General features: G+C 38.8%; 1 long non-coding RNA gene across 1 annotated transcript; it reads right to left on the reverse strand.

The window, feature by feature from the left end:
* Nucleotides 1-8645: 8645 nt before the first annotated feature.
* Nucleotides 8646-21768, reverse strand: LOC113008679 (uncharacterized). The gene is made up of 4 exons (XR_003270060.2): nucleotides 21645-21768; nucleotides 13059-13137; nucleotides 12822-12873; nucleotides 8646-9032 (listed from the first exon to the last, which is right to left on the reverse strand). It is a non-coding gene; the product is annotated as an uncharacterized LOC113008679 (long non-coding RNA).
* Nucleotides 21769-21990: the final 222 nt, after the last annotated feature.

Genomic DNA, 21990 nt, shown 5'->3' on the forward strand with positions numbered 1-21990 from the left:
TTGAGTCTGGCTGAAATGTCAAAGGCAATGTTAAGATCATACTTGAAACATTTTCATCTTCAAACCATCACTTCTCTGTAATAGCCAACAGCATTGTGCACTAATGTTTTAATCTGAGAAAACAGATTTTCCCAATGGTGTGGAAAATCTGAACAGAAAACAAACCCAAATCACGGACCTACCTAATAACAACATGTTAAATAGTTGAATATGCGAAACTGCTGCAAACAAGAAACTTTCCCATTTGTACAGATTTGTAAACACTTGGTTATGCGCAGTCTGCTCATTCTGCTGATTCCCGAGGCCAAAAGTGTATTGTATTTCCTCAGCCTGTGTGTCTCCCTGTTATTGTTTTCCCTTTATATTTTTTATAGATGCTCCAATACTAAAGTATAAACTAGTTACCGCCAGGCACAAGCAAAGAATAATCATTTTACTGAAGAAAATTATATAGCATTCTCCAAAGACGCAAAAAAATAAAAAGTGAACCTACTTCCTACGTAACTTTAATATCTAGTCGACCCACGGAAAATTCACCCTTAGTACTTAAATAAATAATAGTGAGAGCCATATAATAAGAAATAGGGATAAAAATGTTAAAAGTCATAGTTATAAAGAAGTAATAAAGCAGTAAGGAATATTTCCAGAACAAAAAACAAAACGCAAACCCCAGTGACACAAATGTCTAATTCACCTCAGCATCATCAGTCTTCGAAACATTGCTTGTTGGCCTCACTAAAGGAAATAGAAAAACACATGCACATCCACACCAAAACTGGGGCAGATGTTGGGCCAAATAGATAGAAATAAACCAGAACATAAGTGAGTAGATCAACATTCAGAGATTATAGTAACATGTGAAGTACAGAAAGAAAATTATACTTCAGCACAAACTAATAAGAATTGGAAAGTCAAGGAGGCTCATACATACTCATATACAGGGCAATCTAATCTTACTCACCGCCTAATGAAAGTAGTATTATGACAACATGGCCATTATGAACCATGGTCATTAAAAGCATGAAATATGTGAATAAAGCAGTAGTTCATAGCACTGACCATATTACACATGCTAGCATAATAGTGGGAGTCATTCAATGGGACCTCTTACATCATGGCTATAACCAATAAGATCACAATCATCACCACCACTTCAAACATGAAACTGATCAATGATCAGCTGATCGGCTTTTCTGCCGCAAGTCCCGTCTTTCTTGTTTGTTTATCGCCCACTTTGCGCTAGAAAGAGGAGACCAGCGGATAAACAACAGCAGCACATTTAAGCGTGATAAGCTGTTGTTAGAATGTATTTAATATTACTTTCTAGTATCAGCTGAGGTTTGCTGGAGCCACGGCTGTAAAAGCTGCTGGTCATGATATCCGTTTAGATATGTAGTGAGAGTGAAACATGAAGATGAAACCAGGAGATGTCCTTACTGAATCATCAGAGCTGAACAGGTAAGTTGAAGAGAAGTTATGAACTGTTTCTGAGAGATAAATAACTCCAGGATCCTTTTTTACGTAGCTGATGGCTGGTAACTGTGCAGGGGCGGGTCTAGCAAAGTTTTGCCAGGGGGGCCAGGTAGGGCATTAACAGGGAGAGGGGGGCACAGAGAAATACTTTTCTTTGTTATGTCATTTAAAAACTTTGAATAAATAATTATCTGAATCTTACAACAAAAAGTGGTCATCTGATTAAATGTATAGAAATCCATCATTGTATATAGTAAGTAATAAGTCATATATACACCTTATTAAGCTATAGTACTTTTTCCTTTGGGAAGGTACAATCTGTGCAGTCTGCAAGTCTGTTGAAGAAAGATGTTGAATCCATTTAATTACTGTAGAAAAATAATTGATTTCTGTGCATTTGTCTTACACTTGCATTAAATTTAAGTTGATTACATCAATTAAGCATCATGAGGTGGAGGGCGGGGGTTGGTTCCCTAATATTTTTGCTGGGAGTTGGCAACCCTATTAGATAGTGGAAATATTAAGCAACCTAAGTACTCTTTAAAATACCAGAAAAATACCAGAATAGGGGGGATGGTGTAGGTTTAAATTTATTAGATTGATCAGTGTTGCTGAACTATAAAATGTTTTGGGTGCAGTGTATTTTTGCAGGTATGACAGAATAGTTTCAGTCTCTTGTTTTTTAAAACTTAATTGTGAACTTTTACAAAATGCAGCAAGATATTTATAAAAAACAGTTTTATTGATTACAAAATATCAGATTCATATCGGTATCGGCAGATATCCAAATTTATGATATCGGGATCGGTATGGGACATTAAAAAGTGGTATTGTGCCATCTCTAATTGACATAATCCAACATAGTATCCTTGTTTTATTTTGAAGTATGCTTTAACTTTTTTGTTTGAAACAGTTTGCAATTGCGAAAAAACAAACAAACAATGTTGCAATGGCTAAAATGTTTTCAGTAGGTAAACATATATAGGTAGGATACATGTACTTAGGTTATCATAAGTATTACCTTATGATAACCTTAAGTAGACTAATTTTAGTGTCAGTTACACTGCACAACTATTAAAGAAACATTTTATAATCAGTCAGTTAAACTTATGGGATATTGATTTGGTCAGTTAAGTAGCGGGGGGGGGGGGGGGGGTAATCAGTTTCAGCTACATTTTTTTTGCTCTTTTTTTATTTTTTATTTATTTATTTTTTTTGCTCTTTTTTTTAGCATGAGAGGATACCTGAACTGATGATGTGTCAACCCAGAATGGTGCATCATTATGTGCCATTGCCAGAAGTCTTGCTGTTTCTTCCAGCACAGTCTCAAGAACTGGATGAGAATCCAGGAGACAGGCAGGTAGGAGAGCTCAACCAGATCATATAAGGTCCTTAACCCATAACCCATCAGGAGTTGTATTTGCTCCTTTGTACAAGGAGGATCAGGATAAGCACAAGCACTGCTAGAAACCTACAAAATTACCTTCAGCAGTATTAGTGTCAGTGTCTCAGACAAATCAGATACAGACTTCATGAAGGTGGTCTAATAGCCCAACGTGCTATAGTTGGCCCTTGCCCACTGCTTGGCACCACGAAACTTAATCTGCATTTCCCATAGATGACCAGAACCAACCAGGACATCAACCACTAGGATATCCATGGAGTGAAACACAGGCCTCTACAGGCTAGGCAACAGTAACCTGACTGCCATTACTTAGTAGGATCAAATCCTTACCCATAGTCAGACCCTACACTGTCGCAGTGGGTCTTAAGTTTGTCCTATTGCACAACAATACCCGGCCTCATCTGGCAAGAGTATGCAGGCAGTTCCTAGAGGGTGAAGCAATTAATACCCTTAACTAGTCCCTATGTTTGCCTGACCTAAATCCAATAGAAACATCCTAACATTTTGGTCCATCCAACCCCATTATGTTGCACCGTAGACTGTCTAGTAGCTTAGTGATGTCCCGGTCCAGATCTGGGAGGAGAATCCCTAGAACACCGTCTCATTAGGAGCATGCCACAGTGTTGTCAGGCATGCATACAAGCACGTGGGAGCCATACAAACCACTGAGTAGCAATTTAAGTTTCTGTAATGAAATTTTGTCAAAAATTAACTATGATGCCTGATGCATCATTTTTTCCATTTTCAGCCCCTGTAGGTTGATAATTTTTATTTTATCATACATTCTGTCATCTTTTTGTTCCTAACACATTACACGGTCCATATCAGTATAGATATTAGCATCTTTCCACAAGCAGTTTATTTTTTATATATATATATATATATATATATATAAAATAGAAGTTCAGCACAGTGCCAATGAGCTGAAAAGAATGACCCCAATGAAACAAAACATCATCAGAACTACTCGATAGCATTCTATTGGCCTTTTGCAAGCTGTCAAAACATTCCCAAAGTTAACTTTACAGTTAAGGTTACCTGTAGTGTCTGATGCTGAGACAGCAGCAGATACGTGCTAATGTTGTGAAAGTCTAAAATGTAATCCTAACATGTTACACTGTTGCACATGTTTTGACACCCTGGTGATGGCTCTGTTCCATCTCAGAATATCAAATCCCCCCTGACCCCAGTTTTTGACCACAACTACACTTACCTTAGTGGTTTTAGTATCCTCTCTTTATCCATAAGGATTTGCACTCTTCTCATTTGTCCTACTTATTATTTCACAGACCTTGGCATGTAACAGTATTAGGACATATTTAGTATGATAGCTGTTTAGACAGCAAAGTTGCACTGCTATTATAGAACTCCACAAAGAGATCATTGTGCACCTTACGTTTATGATTTGCACTTTTACACACATTCATATCACTCTTCAGGTACAACTTCAAATAGGTAGACCACAAAAGGCACGTCTGTGCAAAGCACCATCCTTTAAAGTAAAGAAAGACAAAAAAGTACTTAGATCTGTTCATACATCAGCATCACTCAGATGCTTCCTTCAGAAATCACAAATCGGGTAAGGGTGACAGGAGACAATGATGGGAAAAGATACTCGAAATTGAATGCTTTTTGTCCATCCTCTTGGATAATGACAGTGAACGTTCAAGGATTCAAGCAGTTTATGAGCTACTTTAAGCTTTTCCTTAATGTCCTCCACTTCAATGCAGCTCCCCTTTAAAGCTGCCTATTAAAGCTGATCATGAAGGCATGTCTGCCATTAAAATGGTCTCTTTTAGCTGTATTTGCCTGTGAGGGAGTTTTCCCTCTTCATTAAAATGACAACAATGATTCAGCCTATGCATATGCAAATACACAGAAATCGAGATAAAATTGCAGCAGGCATTATGCTTGCGTAGTGTGTCTGCATGAACAGACCTGGGCTTCACAAAAGATGGGATTTGAGACAGCAGCCATTGCTCTCGTCCCTTTAGACAGTCCAGATGTACTTGAGGACTTAAACCAAACAGAATTAATTTACCCATTTAGGATGGGAGCTCCTTCTGAGGATTAATTCTAACTTTCAATAGTGAGAAGGCAGATGCCTTGGCATGGACAGAAAGCAGGCATGCAATGGTCTCAAAGGAGACAGTGATCAACATTATACTCCAAAAACTAATGTACATTGTTAAGGGGCTGTACACAATTACTCCAAATCCCTTAGGCACAATTTAATTTCAATGATAACCGTAAAGAGAAAGAAAAGTAGAGTCAAAGAGACAGATGCCTTGAAGTGCACGTGATCCAGGACTGGCCAACTGACAAGATTATCCATATGAATTTACTTTTGAGACAAGTTAACATATAGAAACACTCAGTGTCTCTTTGAATAGCATAAAGGCGTTGAGAGAACATCAAAAAGATGAGAGTGACACGCTGTTTGCGACCACAGCTGAGGGAAAAGCTTGGTGCTGGCATAAATGAGTCTCTGAAGAGGACAAATGAGAAAAGGTCACTCATTAGGATGTGATCACAAAGGTTTTGTGAGGTTCCATAAAAGCAAACAAACCATGTTATCATTTCTCCACCTAAGGATAGAAATTTTAGCAATTTTCTCAAGCTATAGTTTGGTACAAAGGAAGAAAAGTGATGTGCCATTCATTTCTTTAGTGAATGGAAAAACAAACTGTTTGATCATTAACTGTTGGAGTCTGGCACAATTCATCATACTTTCAAATTGCAGGACCACTTCAAACAGACTTTGCACTCTCAGCAGAAAGTCAGAGACTTGGAAACTATGTGAAAACTGTGGAGAAAGGGATTCTTCTCAGATTATGCCCATTGAAAATACAAGAAAACGCAAATGTAGAAGCCATCTTATTGCATAATATGTGAAGTAACCCTCATTCTGTGACCCTAAGCCATATGCCAACATTTGAATTTGCATTGTCCATACTCATGAGGGCAAAGGAAGAAATCTCTGGGTGTTGATCAATCTAACGTGACCCTAGGCTTGTCATACCATTGTTACACTATCCAACCAACAGAGTGGCCCCTGTCTGTGAACACACAGACCCACGACTTCTGGCAGATCAGCAGTAACATTAACACTGCATTACAACCGCATCTGTGGACATTATGAATAAGCAGTGATTCAAAGCAGCTGCATTCATTACGCAAACGTGATTAAAGTGCCGGACCCCTCGGGCATCCGGGGGCCTAATGATCCCACTCTGCTTTTTTTATTCATGTCGGCCGAGGGCATGCCACTAAGCGGTAGCCCTGGGTGTCTCCTTGCACCGAATGAGGCCTCATTAACAACAGGCCATTCACAAACCCTGCGTTCGTACTCAGCGCCCAGCCGTGGTAAATGAAAGAGACGAAGCGCTCCGGATGCCCGGGTCTACCCCTGCCGCAGATGGGCCTGCCCGCTCTTCTGCATCATGATGTTGACGTCAACTTGTGTGTGTGACAAGATGACATATGTTACAGGGAATTCATCGCTGCCTGTTAAATTGCCCTCTCCGGATGCTCTATTCAGCCCCATCAGTGCAGTCTCCCTCAAGAGAATGGCAATATACATATTTACTAGGGGTGCAACGATATTCGTATCGATATTGAACCGTTCGATACAGTGCTTTCGGTTCGGTACGCATATGTATCGAACAATACAAAATTTTTAATTTATTTTATCAACTTTCCTTCTGACGATGCTGTCTGTGTTGAGCGCTCAGTGAATCTGCGTTCGACTACTCCGCCTAGGCTCGACAGTGCAGCCTAGGCGGAGTAGTCGAACGCAGATTCACTGAGCGCTCAACACAGACAGCATCATCAGAAGGAAGAGCGCAGGGCAAGCTAGCGAGACAGAAGTTAAGCTCTCCTTACAACATGGACCTCCCGCACCCTCATTCAGATCTGGCGTTTGGAATTATTTTGGTTTTCATGTGACGTATGACCCTGAAGGTAAGCGAGTCATGCACTAAAGTAAAACAGTATGTTGGATGTGCCATGCAATGCTCAATTACATGGGTGGGAGCTAGTGTGTTAGCGCAGTTAGCTCGTTAACGTGTTGGCCGTCTAGCCCCATGCACAGGGCGATCGGCGGTAGCTCGTTAACGGAGATTTGCCGTGTTGTGGCGTTAAGGTCATTTCAACGAGATTAACCTGAAAGCACTAGTGGGAACACAACGAATATGACTGCACATTTACGCCGACATCATCCTAGTGCAAAGACAAGTGGAAGCAGAAAAAAAACAAGCAAGCATGCTACTAACTTTAGCCGAGTCATTTAGACAGCTGTTAGCACATGATTCTCCTTATATGTTTAATATGCTGCTGAGAATATAGCCCAGAAGAAGCGGATAGTATAGCTTTTATTTTGGAAAGAGACATTTCTCTGTAATAAACTCTCTTTTTCCAAAGATGAGTGATTCCTCAATCAGATACAGGGCTTGCAATATCGCTAGCCCGACGTCCCGGGGCTAGCGATCTTTTCAGTCGGGCTACCAAAATCTATCTCTGCCCTGCCCGTCGGGCTATTGTAGGAAGGAAAAATATATGTCAATGCTTTTGCATTCTTTCAGAAATGTAGCTGGGTAATTATGTCATTGGCATCGGTGAGCCACTGTCAATATGTGACATATTGAAATCGCGTTTGAATTTGCGCTTGTTTTTTTGCTTTCACTTTGCAATGACAGCACTGATCTGTGAGTGATGATAATTTGTGCACCAATTCCTCTGACATAGTCTTATTAATTGTTAGCTTACTATGCAAACATGACAAGTGAAATCTCCCGCAGCAAGCTTAAACATCTGAGAGGTTGATCGCGCAGAGAATCGCTGAGCTTATGTGAGTGCGTGTGTAAAAGCAGCAGGATATATATTTGACTACGATGACCTGGATGACTGAGAACCTTCACAGACAGATATATATTTTAGTTCTGCTGAGCCAAATAAGACAGGTCAGGGTGAAGAAGTGACAGCCAAAGAAAAGCTTACCACAAAACTGAGAAGTTATGACAAATCAGACTATAAGGCAAAAAGAAAGTGCAGCTTTATGGTTTCATGGACAAAATAATTTCTGTGGCTGCAATATGACGAGCTAAATAACCAGGGCTGCACATAAGTGGTCCGCAGGTGCGCATTCGCTGTCAAAATAAAAAACACGCACAAGGGTTAGGGTTAAATTTAAAAACTGTACTTTTGAGTTAAAATATACATTTATAATTTTAATAAATGACAAATTAAAAAGGCATGAACATTTTTTTTGTATCGAAAAAATATCGAACCGTGACACCAAAGTATCGAACCGAACCGAACCGTGAATTTTGTGTATCGTTGCACCCCTAATATTTACATAATGCTCTAATGCAATAAAACAAACGAACACACTCTTGTCTGTATGATATGAAGGGAGCTAGGAAAGAGAAATGAGAAAACTTTATTGATTCCCCCCCATTTAGCTCACAGTTAACAAACCTAATCTAAAAATGATGATTTTGACAAGTATGCAAATCCAAACCCTGATATAACTTGTTTACCTGTGTCATAGAGGTCCACTATATTTTCTTTCTCTCTCAGTGTTATATGAGTATGACATGGTTCTTCATAACAAATAATATTATTAAAAACTTTGAAAATTTGTGTTTGGTTGATCATTCCTTGTTGTAACAATAAATCTTGTACTGTTGAAAAAGCCTGCTTATTTCCTCATCGCACCCATGAAAAACCTGACAAATCTTCTCTCCCAATGCCAAACAGCTTATTCTGCAATTGATTCTTTTTCATTTATTGATATTAATGGTTTAAATCTGAAGAAACCAGTTTATTCACTGGGGCCTCGGTAGTGAACGAACAATACACAGCCTGGCACCTCCTTCTCATGCTGGTCACCAGCTTGGTTACACATTGCTGTGGGAAGGCATCCCATTCTTCAACCAGCATTTGGTGCAAGTCAGCCAATGTGGTCATGTTGGTCAGTCTGGCATGAACAGCACGCCTAAGCTGATCCCACAATTGTTCAATGAGGTTGAGGTCATGACTGTAGAGAGGCCTTTCCATCCTCTTGACTCACAAATTCTCAAGGTAGCCTCTGATAAAGCCCACTCTGTGGAGGAGAGCGTTGTCATCTTGGAGGATGAAGTTCGGTCCCGGACTGTGGAGATATTAGATTGCTACCAGTTAAAGAATATCATGTGGATCTCTCTTTGCATTGAGAGTACTTCCAATGTTGAAAACCCTTGTTTTTCCAGTGTAAGAGATGACCCCCCACACCATCACAATGCCCCTATCAAAATCTTTACCCTATGGTAAAGAAAACAGTTAGTATAGCAATCCCTGCATCTTCTCCACATTTTTGCCCTAATCTGGACTCGTCTCTGAACATAATGACCCATGTACGCTGTGCTCCAGTATGCATTTTCAGGCCCATTCAAACTTCTGCATCTGGATTTTCCCCTCATGCTCTTTCTACCCCATCAGATGGATTCTGGATCACCCCTGTTGCTGACCAAGCACTAAATTATTCAGTTGAAAATAAGTCCACATTAAAAATGCATTGACTCACAAGAGTAAGACACTGTAGAACAAACTGCAGTACTAAACATGTACGAAGGGGATCTGTGTATTAGAGTTTTTTGTCATTTACATTCCTAATTTTCTATCAAGTACTTTCAGAAAACGAGTGACACACAGCACCTCTTTAAACAGATGGTGCTAACAAAGCAGTATGTCTATAAAGCACTATATGTGGTATGTTCTCATTACATTGACTCTTCAGAATAACGTATGCAGTGAAGACATTAAATAGGAGTGCACCCAAAGTAGTGTCACTAAATGAGCATCAAAACTGAAATATAGTCACCATCTCACCTTCAGTTCTGTGACTCATGGTGTTGAATTATAACTAGACAGGTATTTTTGCAGAACACAATCATATCAAAGCAATGTAGGCCAATGACCTTTTGCTTATAAAATGTTACCAGTTCATCACGTTATCCTATTACACAGTGGTGTGAAATTCGGTCAAAACCGAATGTATGAATTCTTGAGTTATGGGGAAAACAATTAATTTTGAGAGGTCACGGTAACCTTGACCTTTGACTACCAAAATTAAATCAGTTCATCTTTGACTCAAAATAGATGTTGGGGTTTTTTTGGGTTTTTTTTTTTTTTTTTCAAATTTAATGTTGTTCCCTCACAGCATTTAAAAAAGACTGAATTCACAATAACTCCATCTTAAGTAAGTACATAGTGACAGAGGAGAGTAAAGACCCGCTTTTAATTAGGCTACTGTCTATATGTTGCAGCTGTTTACTGTCACAAGGGGAAAGTGTCACCAACAACCTGTCTGTGGGCTAATCTTGCTTTTGATGTTGTTGGTCCTTGTCAGCTGCAGAGAAGAAAGAAGAAGAACGAAAAAAACCAAATGTTAAAAACAATGAAAAGTGTCTTTGTACTGCAGCCGCCATCTGAGTTTCTGGTTCTGTTTATATCATGGAATTGTGGAAAACTGCCAATCGAAGACGATTTCCGACCCTCCATAAGATACTGGACAATCTGAAGACCATTTTCAGAAACAGATTCCCTCGATCTCACTGCCTGAGGGAACAAGACAGGAGGTCGTTTCCTACTGCTGCTATCAGACTATTTAACTCATCCACCTGGGTGAGACCCACATTACTGAAGAGGACTCTGTCACTTCTGTACGCCACAATGTACACTTGCACACCTGTGCACTTATAACATCTTTTAATATCCAAGGAACATTAGGGTAATACTTGTGTCCTTTCATATTTGTATTATATTTATATCTCTGTATTTACCTACCTATATCTCTATTTCTACAATTCACTTTATATGATTGCTTTGAAATTGCTATGACCACTTCATTTCCCTCTGGGATTAATAAATTTTATCCTTCTATTAGAACAATATAATAGAATATTCTAGAATATTTTTCATTTTTCGTCATTTTTGTTATGAACGTTACTCTCACTCCCTCCTCTGTTCTGGTCCACTTTTCAAACAGTTAGCATCTGACCTATGCAAAGCATCATCTATCAGCTATATGCTCTTTGCTTCATTGGAAGACTGCAAGCAAGTATGTTTGCGTTGGTTGCACACCCCTTTACGTATAACAAACATTTATGGAAACTAACACAAAGTTTACCATAAAACAAGTACAAAAAGACTCGTGGTGGTGATGTGGTCATTGATTGGACCATTGATGTGCCACATTCTCACATACACACGCACACACACAACCAAACCAAACCTAGTCAAAAGAAACAAGTCTGCACCTAAAACTATACCACAGCGATTGCACTGCTCTATTATTTTCATGCTCTTCTGACTAGAAAATATAGGGACATAAACAATCCTAAAGCCACAAGACAAAAGTAAAACTAAAATAATGATGACACAGTTAAAAGAACTGTATTTGATCTTGGTGGCTGGTATGTATAATCCCGCAAATAGGCCAGCGGTTTGAAAAGCAGATTCAAAAACTCAAATGTTAAACATTCATCAGGACAAAAAAAACAAAAAAAAACAACTCTTTTACGGACACAGGATGGTAAAATATCAATTTTACATGTCTGGATCCCCAAAAAGTGATGAAATTGATAAGAACAATTTGCAAAATACTCTCTGTTCAGTGTGAAATCAACCATTATCAGAGCAGATAAAACTCCATAGTAATGGTAATATACCATATCAAATTATGGGTCCATGCAAGCGCTGATATGCTTGTAGGCAGTGTGCAACATTTTTTAGCAGTTCTTCAGCAATTATTATTCTCTTTTTAGTATCAGTCTGATGCATGTGCCATTTCCTTCAGCTTCCTGTGCTGTCTACACTTATCAGTGGCAGTTGCTTCGAAAACGCCAGTAAGAAAGTGCCAAATGTGCTAATATTCAAAGAATATTAAAAATCTGTGGATTCATGCAAGTATGCCAAAAAATCTTGCTTCATGAGTATGACTGCACATTAAGAGGGATCAGCATGTATCAGCAAGTATCATTCATGCCGAAAATAAAGACAGACTACCATCAAGACACACTGTTCAAACCATCTCTGAAGGTTGCTGACAGGACCAGATTCCAGCTTTGCTGACTCTGAACCTTCAGGCCTCACATGGACCAGTAGGAGGGGGCTGGGCAGATGGAGGCCTCAGCAGCTTATTAAGCCAGCTTTAATGGCCTTGACCCTGGCCCACAACCCCCGAGAACAGTCCTGGAGGGAGAAAGGTCAAAGTTTGTATAACATTACAGAGTGAGGTGTGCGGTGTTTGGCAGATCTCCATTGTTGTATCGACTATAAAACAGATGGAATTCTGTTAACCAAGACTTTTCCAAGTTTCTCTCCTTGAAAATGTGCTTAAGCTTGCAATCAAAGCCAGCCAAGTTTGAGAGTAGCACATTCCTTGACCTTAGCCCACAGCTAAAAGCAATTACAATTCTATTTGTTTTTAAAGGTTTTTGCTTTTATAAGGCACACGGGAGAAGAAAGCAAAGGGGTGACGAATGGTTCTTGGCCAAGCCAGACCCAGACCTTGAGGTTACACGGCATGCATTTAAGAATACTTAACACCCATTTAGCCCTGCAATTATATATTTTGAATGAGAATACGTTAATGTACTCTACTTAGACTAAATTACTGTCACTGAATTTGACATTCAAGAAAAGATTTATATTTTAATAACTGCAAATGTGGGATGTTTCGCTGCACACTGCCTATGTCATCAGAAATCTTTACTAACTCATTTTTGCAGATATCAATTTATCGACTCCTGCATGCCGTATCGTAGTTTTCATTGACTCAATGAATAGGATTTGGAAACCATAAAGTGGCAAAACACACCGATCTTCTAGAATATCCATCCTAATGTACAGTTTCATTACTACCCCTCCACTTCAAACACCACAGTTCTTGCACACTCACTTGCTCAGTCCCCACTATTTCCTCTACTCCTTTTCAGGGGTGTTGCAGACGCCTGAAACAGAGGGCACAAGCAAAGCAATAAGGCCTGTTGTGAAATGGCTGTGGGATCAATGGGGGTTTTAAGGAGGCCGAACACGTAGCCACAGCTGGTCAATTAGAGCAAGGACAGCACAAGTACACACACATATACAAACAGTCAAAGTGGCTGGCCTTTAAAAACAGAGTTACTTTTCATACCTCGTCAGCTGTTTGTCCTCCAGCTTTAAATGAATCAGCATCTCGGATTCTTGATGTTTCAGTGGTTGCGGTGTGAAGGCTTGAATGTAAAAATAAATAAATAAATACAAATAGATTTGGATATATAGTCATGAAAAGAAAGTTTCACAGGAATCTGTGCAGTTGTATGAAAAACTAAATACACCCTCACTGCTTCCATAGAAATAAGGGGGTAGGTAGCAGCTAGTTGCTGCTAATCTGATGTCCTGATGTCCTTTATAAAAGAACAAGTTTTGCCAGCATTCAAGTGTGTGTTAACAAAATGCCTCAGTATCGCCCAGATATAGCAAAGCTACATCTCAGACTCTATGGGCCTCATTTAACATGTTAAATGTTAAAGTTCATGACAGTACAACAAAAAAAATCAAACTAATATGACTTTTTTGGAGGGTTGCTTTATTATTAAGCATTGCATTTCGGCCTGTGGCATTCATCAGGCTCATCAAGAACTATATTGTAGATGGCACTATAAATAGAAGACACCGAGTATACCTATCCACTAATCCACTAATTGCACGGAAAAAAAGAAAATTGCACAACTTTTTTTCTTTAAAACCATTCAATTGTCTGCATGCAGTACATTTATCCACCAATGAAGCACCAACAAGGATGGGTTGGCCATATGGTTATGTGATATAAGGCCAAAATGGGGGGTTGCCAATGTCAAATCTAGATATGTTTGATAGAGTGCAAATTCAGGATGATGATTTGAGTTTTTCTCATCCAGTGTTACAAACATACACTATGAAAGAACTAAAGTGTTTGAAAAGTACCAAACATACCTAGGTTTGACACTGGTAACTGTCCAGTTGGCCTTATAATCACATGACAATACCCCAGCCCATTCCTCTTAGTGTTTCATTGGTAGATAAATATAATGCATGTGGATTGGGTGTTTTTAAGCACGCGCGCGCACACGCACGCGCACACACACACACACACACACACACACACACACACACACACACACGTTACTATTTAAAAAAAAATCTGTACAATCACACAGTTAAGGGGGTTAATGGACAACTATACTGCAACAGCAGAATGATCCCAATGATCCCACTTGCAATGGCCAAGTCAAAGTCCAGACCTCGACCTGATTAAATGCAGTGGTGGGACATTAAGAGAGCTGTGCATAAGCCAAAATTTCTCCACAATGATGTGTGAGACTGATAAAGTTATATGGAAAACCATTACGTTGAGTTATTGTTGCTAAAGGTGGTTCTACAAGCTACTGAATAATGGGTGTACTCATAACACTGCACATGGACAAGACGCACTATGTAGACAACAGGTCAAGTAAGAGATCAGCAAAGAAGTGATGTGCACTGTAGCACTTTACCCAGCATGAAAACAGCAATTCCTGTTACTGAATTAGCATAAGAGGGGGGAAGAAAAAAAAACAAAAATTCAGAAGACTAGTGAGTCAGACCTTAATGAAGCTCATTAAGTCAAAGAGAAAACATTGTGCCATTTAAGTATGACAGAGTGAGTCGCTGGCATCAAAATATGCACTTCTCCCAAGCATTTAACCATGGGTTATTTGATTTAAAACAGGAAATGGCAGGTGAATCCATTACTCTGCTTTGTATTTCATCTTCATCATCACGAGTTAAGGTCGTGGTTCTAGTACACAGCTTGTAACTAATAGAATTTTCTCAAACATTGTGCAAACAGAATTTTAACTACGCTGAGGTTTAGTGAGCACTTATGTGAAAATTTAGCTGGCTGGGATGAAACATAACAGTAAAGTTTAGTATACTCTTGTGATGATGCAAATGTGATGAGAGGTATCGCAAAGATTGTGAGATAGTATTTACTAAAATAAGCTATGAATGAATGCTCAGACATTTTTTTTTATTATACGTGTACCCTTCTGTCCCCATTACTTTCTCCTAGACATGTTTTTTTGGCTAGTCAGGATCCAACCAGCATAGGTGCTGGAATACTGATGATAACAAAAAATAATTTCCCCCAGGGATCAATAAAGTATTCTGATTCTGATTCTGATTCTGATAAAAGATGACAGTGTTGATAATCTGACCTTGTAACTCCCAGCAAGAGCAAACTAAGCCAAGTATAGCACAGAGTGAGGAGTGGAGATAAACCCTTGCATCTTATCGTGCATATTTCTTCTCTTTTTCTCATCGATTTCACCTTTTCTGATCGCTACCAGTTACTGCTATAAGGCTGACCTGCTCTAAAAGTTATGATTTTTGTCGTGGTGTTGAATCTTGCAATCCAAAAAAAACGGAGTTTGTATGACATGGGGCAACATGGCTATATCTCCATGTTTCTCAGCAAGCATTCACTGTACAACACAAGGTGACAGGTTCCCAATTATCTTGATCACAACAATCAGGACGCACAAAGACACAAAAGTACACCTGTGAGATACCCTTTTTTTTTTTTAAATGTCAAAATATTTAGTCTCATATTTTCCCATCTATGAATGTCCTTCATGTATTCACTTCTTTCCATTCTAATCTCTCCTCTCCACAGCTCTTGTCCTGTGTCTCAGCACAATACCTTTTGCTAGCGCAGAATATTGTAATGAGTCTATAAATGGGTTCATTACCTACACTACATTTCCAATTAAGCATGGGAACACATTGTGAAGGGAGAAGGAAATAGACACTTGAGAGACAGTCTACTGATAGTTCAGCCTCTTGCCTTTACATTTGCTGCTTGTTTTTTCCTGTTATGTTTTTCTTGCCTTGATGATGATCTTCTCCATACTCTAGTTTCGTCTAACAACAAGCTGTGCCTGAAGAATAAAGGCAAAGTCTTGACTTGATTATTTGTAGTGAAAACACACCTGATGTCTTCCAAAGTTATATAAAGTAGTAATTGCTCTTTTTCAAATACTTGCACCAACTCTGTTTTGAAACTAATTCTTGTAATCAAAATACATAGTACAAGAAACAGTGAAGGGAGGGTGGAGGAAAGAGGAAGAGCAGACGATTAAAGTAAGACTGAAACATGTAGAAAGCAAAAACAGAAAAACAGTGTCAAAACATATAATCAATACCAAGTCCCTTCATGGTTTCCATGTATATAAGATTGTGTAAATGTTCTCCCTCTATTCCCCTTTCCCTCCAGCTGAATGTTGAGCACTTCCACTCCAATATCCCGTTAGATTACAAAGAGTATTCATCACTGACAACATCCTTCAGCGGCTCCCCCAGGAAGTCGGAACTACAAGAAGGAATCCTAGAGCAGCTACTGTACCTCTGAGCCAACCAATGACAGGAGGACTGTGAAGTTCTGTGATCACCTGGAAACCTTTGGCTGCAACATCAAAGCAAATGACTGATGCCGTATAATGCACCTAAAATTTTTCACATTTTTGTTTGTCAACACAACCACTGCTCCTGTTGGATTTCTTGTGTTCACTTTGAAATGTTTACATATTCTTTGTAGGCTTTAAGACAGTTCTAAGAAAAAAAAACATTTTTTAAAAAGGCCTGAGATTTCTGCAATTATGCTGCTTAATATGCTAACATTAAACTAACTAAGCTACCAATCAATTCATCTTCTACCACTTATCCGGGTCTAAACAGAAAAACCCAGCACTCCCTCTCTTCCTGGTGTTACATCCCCCCAGGAGGATGTCTCTTCTCCCTACTAACTCTTTGTTTTGTCTAGGCTCCACCTCCTCCGTCCTGATTGGATGCCGCTCAGAGTCCAGATAATTGTTAATCAGTGGAGCACTACTTAAGGCCTGTGGAGCTGTGTTTCTGTGCCCTCTGGTCATTTTGATTGCCATACCTGTGCATGCCTTTGTGACTTGTATGTGCATTTTTGTTTTCATGTTCAGACTGCTTGTAGGGGAGAGCTGCCTTTTGTTTTGACATCCCATTTTCTCCAGTTTATGTGTTGTTAGGTAGGTTATGGTTATAGGTTGTATATTTTGTTTTCTTTGGAGTTAGGTAAGTTTCTTTTATTTTTACATCAGGGATGTTTTGTTTGTTATGTTGGCCTTGGCTCTCCCTGAAGTTATACCTCAGTCTGAACCCAAATCTCATCACCAGCATTAAATAAACCTTTTAAAGTTACCATCTTGGCTCCTCCTTCACCATCCACCTTTATGTTCATCCCTTCACCCCCTAGACTAGCCAGGGGACGTAACACTGGCCACCTCCTCCAGTTCATCTAGGGGCACACAAAGACGATCCCAAGCCAGCCGAGAGACATCATCTCTGTAGCGTGTCCTGGGTCTGCCCTGCAGCCTCTTCCCGGTAGGACATGCCCAGAATACCTTCACTAGGTGGTGTCCAGAAGGCATCCTAGTCAGATGCCCAAAAAAATCTGAACTGGCTCCTTTTGAGTTGGGAGAGTAGCAGCTCTAGTCCGAGTCCCTCCTGAATGACTGAACTCTTCACCCTTTCTCCAAGGGAGAGCCAAGCCACCCTTGGGAAGAGGCTTATTTCTGCCATTCTGACTAAACTAGTTATAATATATTAAAGTAAGTACATCCAGAGTTGGTACAAGACACCTTTTTCAGAATTTTAACTTTTACAGATGCACAAGTGATGCTTACAAATACTGTAAAGCTGTTAAATTGTATCTACAGTACACATTCAACATGTTCTTTAAGTACGTTAAGGGACTATAACCTACAATGAAAATGTAAATCTTATTTACATAAAAATATTGGTTTGTTTTTTTTAAACTAAGAAAAAAAATTAACAGGAAGTCTATACTGAACATTGCATTGTCAAAGAAGAGCAGAACTACAATAATGTTATTTTTTACATTGAGTACACAACCATAGTGTATTCTGAGTGTTCAAGGTTATGATAGATACATTCCTTCATTTATCTATCACTAATGACAACTTAAAACAAAAATGCATTATCTGAAACAGAACACCAATTGGACTGTAAAATGCTACGGTGTTAAAGCAGATATAATCTACAGAAAGATAAGAGAGTGCAGATCTTGGAATCCTTTTACTCCAAGCTATAAGATGGGAGTAATCGCTGAATGTTCTTAGAGTGAAATATGAATGAAAGTGTCATATCATTCAGTGGCCATGACTCTGCAGAGCACCAGTGAAGTTTTTGCAGAGGTTGAGATTTAAGTTAATGCACAGTACTGCAGTGCCCCCTGCTGACCATAGGACACATTTCACCTTTAAAACACTTCTCTGCCCCTGGAAAGTTCACTGGGAGAAAAGAATCTATGAAAGAATTTAATTAATATTCTATGAGTTGCTTTAGTCCAATACACAATGCCAAAGAGACTCAGAGCATACCAGTTACTCTGAGCATCTACATATGCACTTGCCATAAGTTTTTGCACTGTGATTCTTGAATTATATTGACTAGCAGACATTTTGAAATTAAACATTTACACCATATTCTTAATGAAGGCTGCCAAAATAGTGCATCAGTTCACTGCTTTATGGGCCAGCATTACAACTGCACTGGTTGTACTGACAAAAAACTGAAAACAACATGCACATATCAAGTGACTAAATGAAGTGGCTGCACAATTTTCTTCCAGATAAAAATTAAAAAGACTGATATCTATTATGCCGTTTTCCAGAATTTCCATTCTTTATCTTTGCACTCTAGTACCGTGCCTTTTTATGAGTCACAGTTCAAAATAAACGTGAATCCACTTCAATTATTTGTATAGCCCAATATAACATGTATGGGTTCAAAGGGCTTTTCTGGGGGTTAAGGAGGTTGATAAATATATTAAAAGAGATATTTAACAAATGAACAACCCATTAAAAATGCATATATGCACACCCACAAGTTTATAAACAGCTCATACATAAAAATAAATAATACATAAAGTCCCACAAAAAAAACAAGGAAAAATATAATGAAGAAGCAAACTTAGAAGTAGAAGAACTTTGCACCGTATCTCCCAGACTACTGAATCGAGTCTCACCAGAACTGACAGTGGTATTATTATTAAGTGGAAATACTAGTTGAATACCAGATTTAAAGCGTGTTTATAACAGTTTCTTGAAATTGGCCTTAGAGTCTACTTCTCTAATATTTTGAGGGAGAGGCTGTTTCAGAGTTTGTGGGTATAATGTGCAAAAGCTGCATCCCCAATTTTTTTCTGCGAGGAGTACTGCGTAGCTAACAGTTTGGCAGTGGAAGATCTAAGAAGGCAAACTCGGATGTAAAGTGATTAACTGTCAGACCATTTAACATTTGTTTATATAAATAAAATATTTTTAAATCAATTCTGTAGGATTCTGGAAGCCAGTATCTGTTATTGGTTTCCATTAATGCCCTTGCAGCAGACTTCTGACTAAGCTACAGCTTACTGAACGTTGTTTTAGGAAGCCCTGCAAAAAGGATGTTGCAGTAATCCAGTCAAGTAGAAATGAAAATCATCTTATACTAGGCGTTGATGCAGCCCCTCAGGCTATGCAGTGTCTGAAACAGGTTACTGTAACTTCAAGCCAACTTTCTTCTAATTGGGTCCCCCTCAAGAACAGAAAGTTTGAACAGCAGAAGGGTGAGGCTGCTGATACAAGGAAATATCTGATCTGTTTGGCATTATACAGAGTTGAGAGTATGAATGGTAACAACGTGCTTGTAAAGCATCCACTACAAACAGCACAACCTTAAAATCTAACATCTGTAAATTGTACCTTTACACCAAAAGGCCCAAAGATGCAAAAGATCTAGTTTACTACAAGGTCATATAGCTTTTTCTGAGCAAATATAACAACTTACGTGAAGACGAACACATTCTTGGAACTATTGTTTCAGCTTTGAAAAAGAAAGTCAATAAAATGCAAAGGTGTTATTACTAACTAATGCTATAAACAATAGGTATACAGTAGGAGGTCTAGGGGAGAGAGAGTGATTTACCATCCCCGCCATCTTCTCGTCTTCGATAACTTGACCTCTCGACAAAGCTGGTGACGGTCCACACAATTACCTTCAATTATCTTCACTTCCAGCTCACCAATTACATCCATTATTGATTCCAGACCCCCAGGCTGTAAACCTTATCTATACCCAACCATAGCCCATGATAGAGAAAGTAGAATAGGGCCAAATAATAGCACCTTGCTTCTTCTACATTCTCCAGCTTTTCAGTCCATCTATGTGACATCATCACCTATTTCAAGGATATTGCTTCACACTGCAGTGCCCTTGAGAAACAACTTCTGTGAATGGCATAAAAATTATTTGTGAGCAGTTATGACTCTGCTAAAATGATCTATGCACCAGAGTGCAAGTTAGTTACCACAAAAAAATATGTTTAAATGACCTCCTGAGTCAGAAAACTGAATAAAAGTCCAGGCAAACAATATAGCTAAAGGTTGACTTTTTCACAAAGAAAATCCAACAAATTCTTCTTAAAATTTCAACGCATGTTGTGTGGAACAGCAAAGAAAACACACACACTTTTTCTTTCTATATAAAGATCCATTGTGAAGCTTTAGGAAACAATGAAAACACATGTCTGTCTGTAGAAAGCAAAGTAAGACAGAGAGGGATGACAGTGAGACAGCGAGGATTGAAGGTCAGCTACACAGTATGGAAGCTGTAAAACGCAGGATCACACTCTGCAGCTCTCCTGCCAGATTTTTTAATATGATACTTGCTGACATTTAGTGAGACACAAACATAAGCTGCTGTCATCACACACTAATGTAAAACATCCATCATCTTGAATACATGCCAGGGCACCTGCAGAGGGCCGTATCAATGATGCCCTACTGCCATCTCCTGTTACAACAAACTTGAAGAGCTCAGCTCCATGACTGATTTGTAATGCAACACTGCCCCCATGAGGACGTATGAAATTAAATATAAGTGCACGAGAAACTTGCCTCTTTATGCGTGTAGCTCACTCTCCCACCAGGTGTTTAAGATACCAACTGTGTTCAGGGTTGCAGTACCCTAAACTTCACTTTAATATCTGCCACTGATACAGAGAACGCTGCAGAAAGCTTAGAAGCACTGAATGGTTGGTATTAAAAACAACAAAGAAACCTAATTAATTTTTAACTTTATTTTTGAGTTGCACAAAAATGCTTTAATTCAAATTAATAAAAAATTTCTAACAAATAAAATACAAAAAGCTGCATGTTTACCCTGTAGCGTGCATCTTATAGGTTCATGTTTCAAGTTTTTGTTGTTGCCGTTTTACAATATTATGATGCATATCTTCCATTTTATTATACATATAATACTATATTAAACGTAATTATCTATTTTTAAAAATTGCTAACTATTAAGCAAGGCGGTAATCTGATAGACATGACTTAACTGATACTATGAAAATATTTCACTATTTTAAAATCGGCATAGCAAAACTCTTGACAGTGTAATCTGAATTCAAATTTTCTTCGATTTTATCACTGATCTGGGTTGATGATTTTCTGTAATCTGTGTTAACCGGTTCAAATGCTATCCTTCAGCTACTGCCCGATCTTGCTATGTTTCCGCGTAAAACTTTGCATGAGTCTCATAATTAAAGTTGTGCAAATTAGTTGTGTATTATTAGGGAAAGAAATAAACACGAGAAAATGAACAAGTAACAGCTTAGTCAACTAACCTCTTCGAAGAATCTATGTTCATTACAGAAAGCAGCCTGGCATCTCTATGTCACAGGACCACAGGAGTTGCATTGGAAATCTTGGTTTGGTCTAGCCTATTGTTGTTGGGGGGTTTTCTGTTTGTTTGGGTGGGTTGTTTTTTTGTTTTTTTTTTACTTGGTAATGATGGGGTCTGAGTAGGGGAGTAGCTTTTATTAACATAAAATAAAGATACTTTATTTTTTTGTGGTTTCGTGTTTGTTTGTTGCCAAACCGGATTAGACCACTTTTGAATAACGACCATCTTCTGGCGCCTGCCGCCGTTGAATAGAAAGGGGCGTGGTTCGACAGGTCTTATGTGGCGTT

This window comes from Astatotilapia calliptera, chromosome 17 (assembly GCF_964374335.1).
Source record: "Astatotilapia calliptera chromosome 17, fAstCal68.1, whole genome shotgun sequence".
NCBI lineage: Eukaryota > Metazoa > Chordata > Actinopteri > Cichliformes > Cichlidae > Astatotilapia > Astatotilapia calliptera.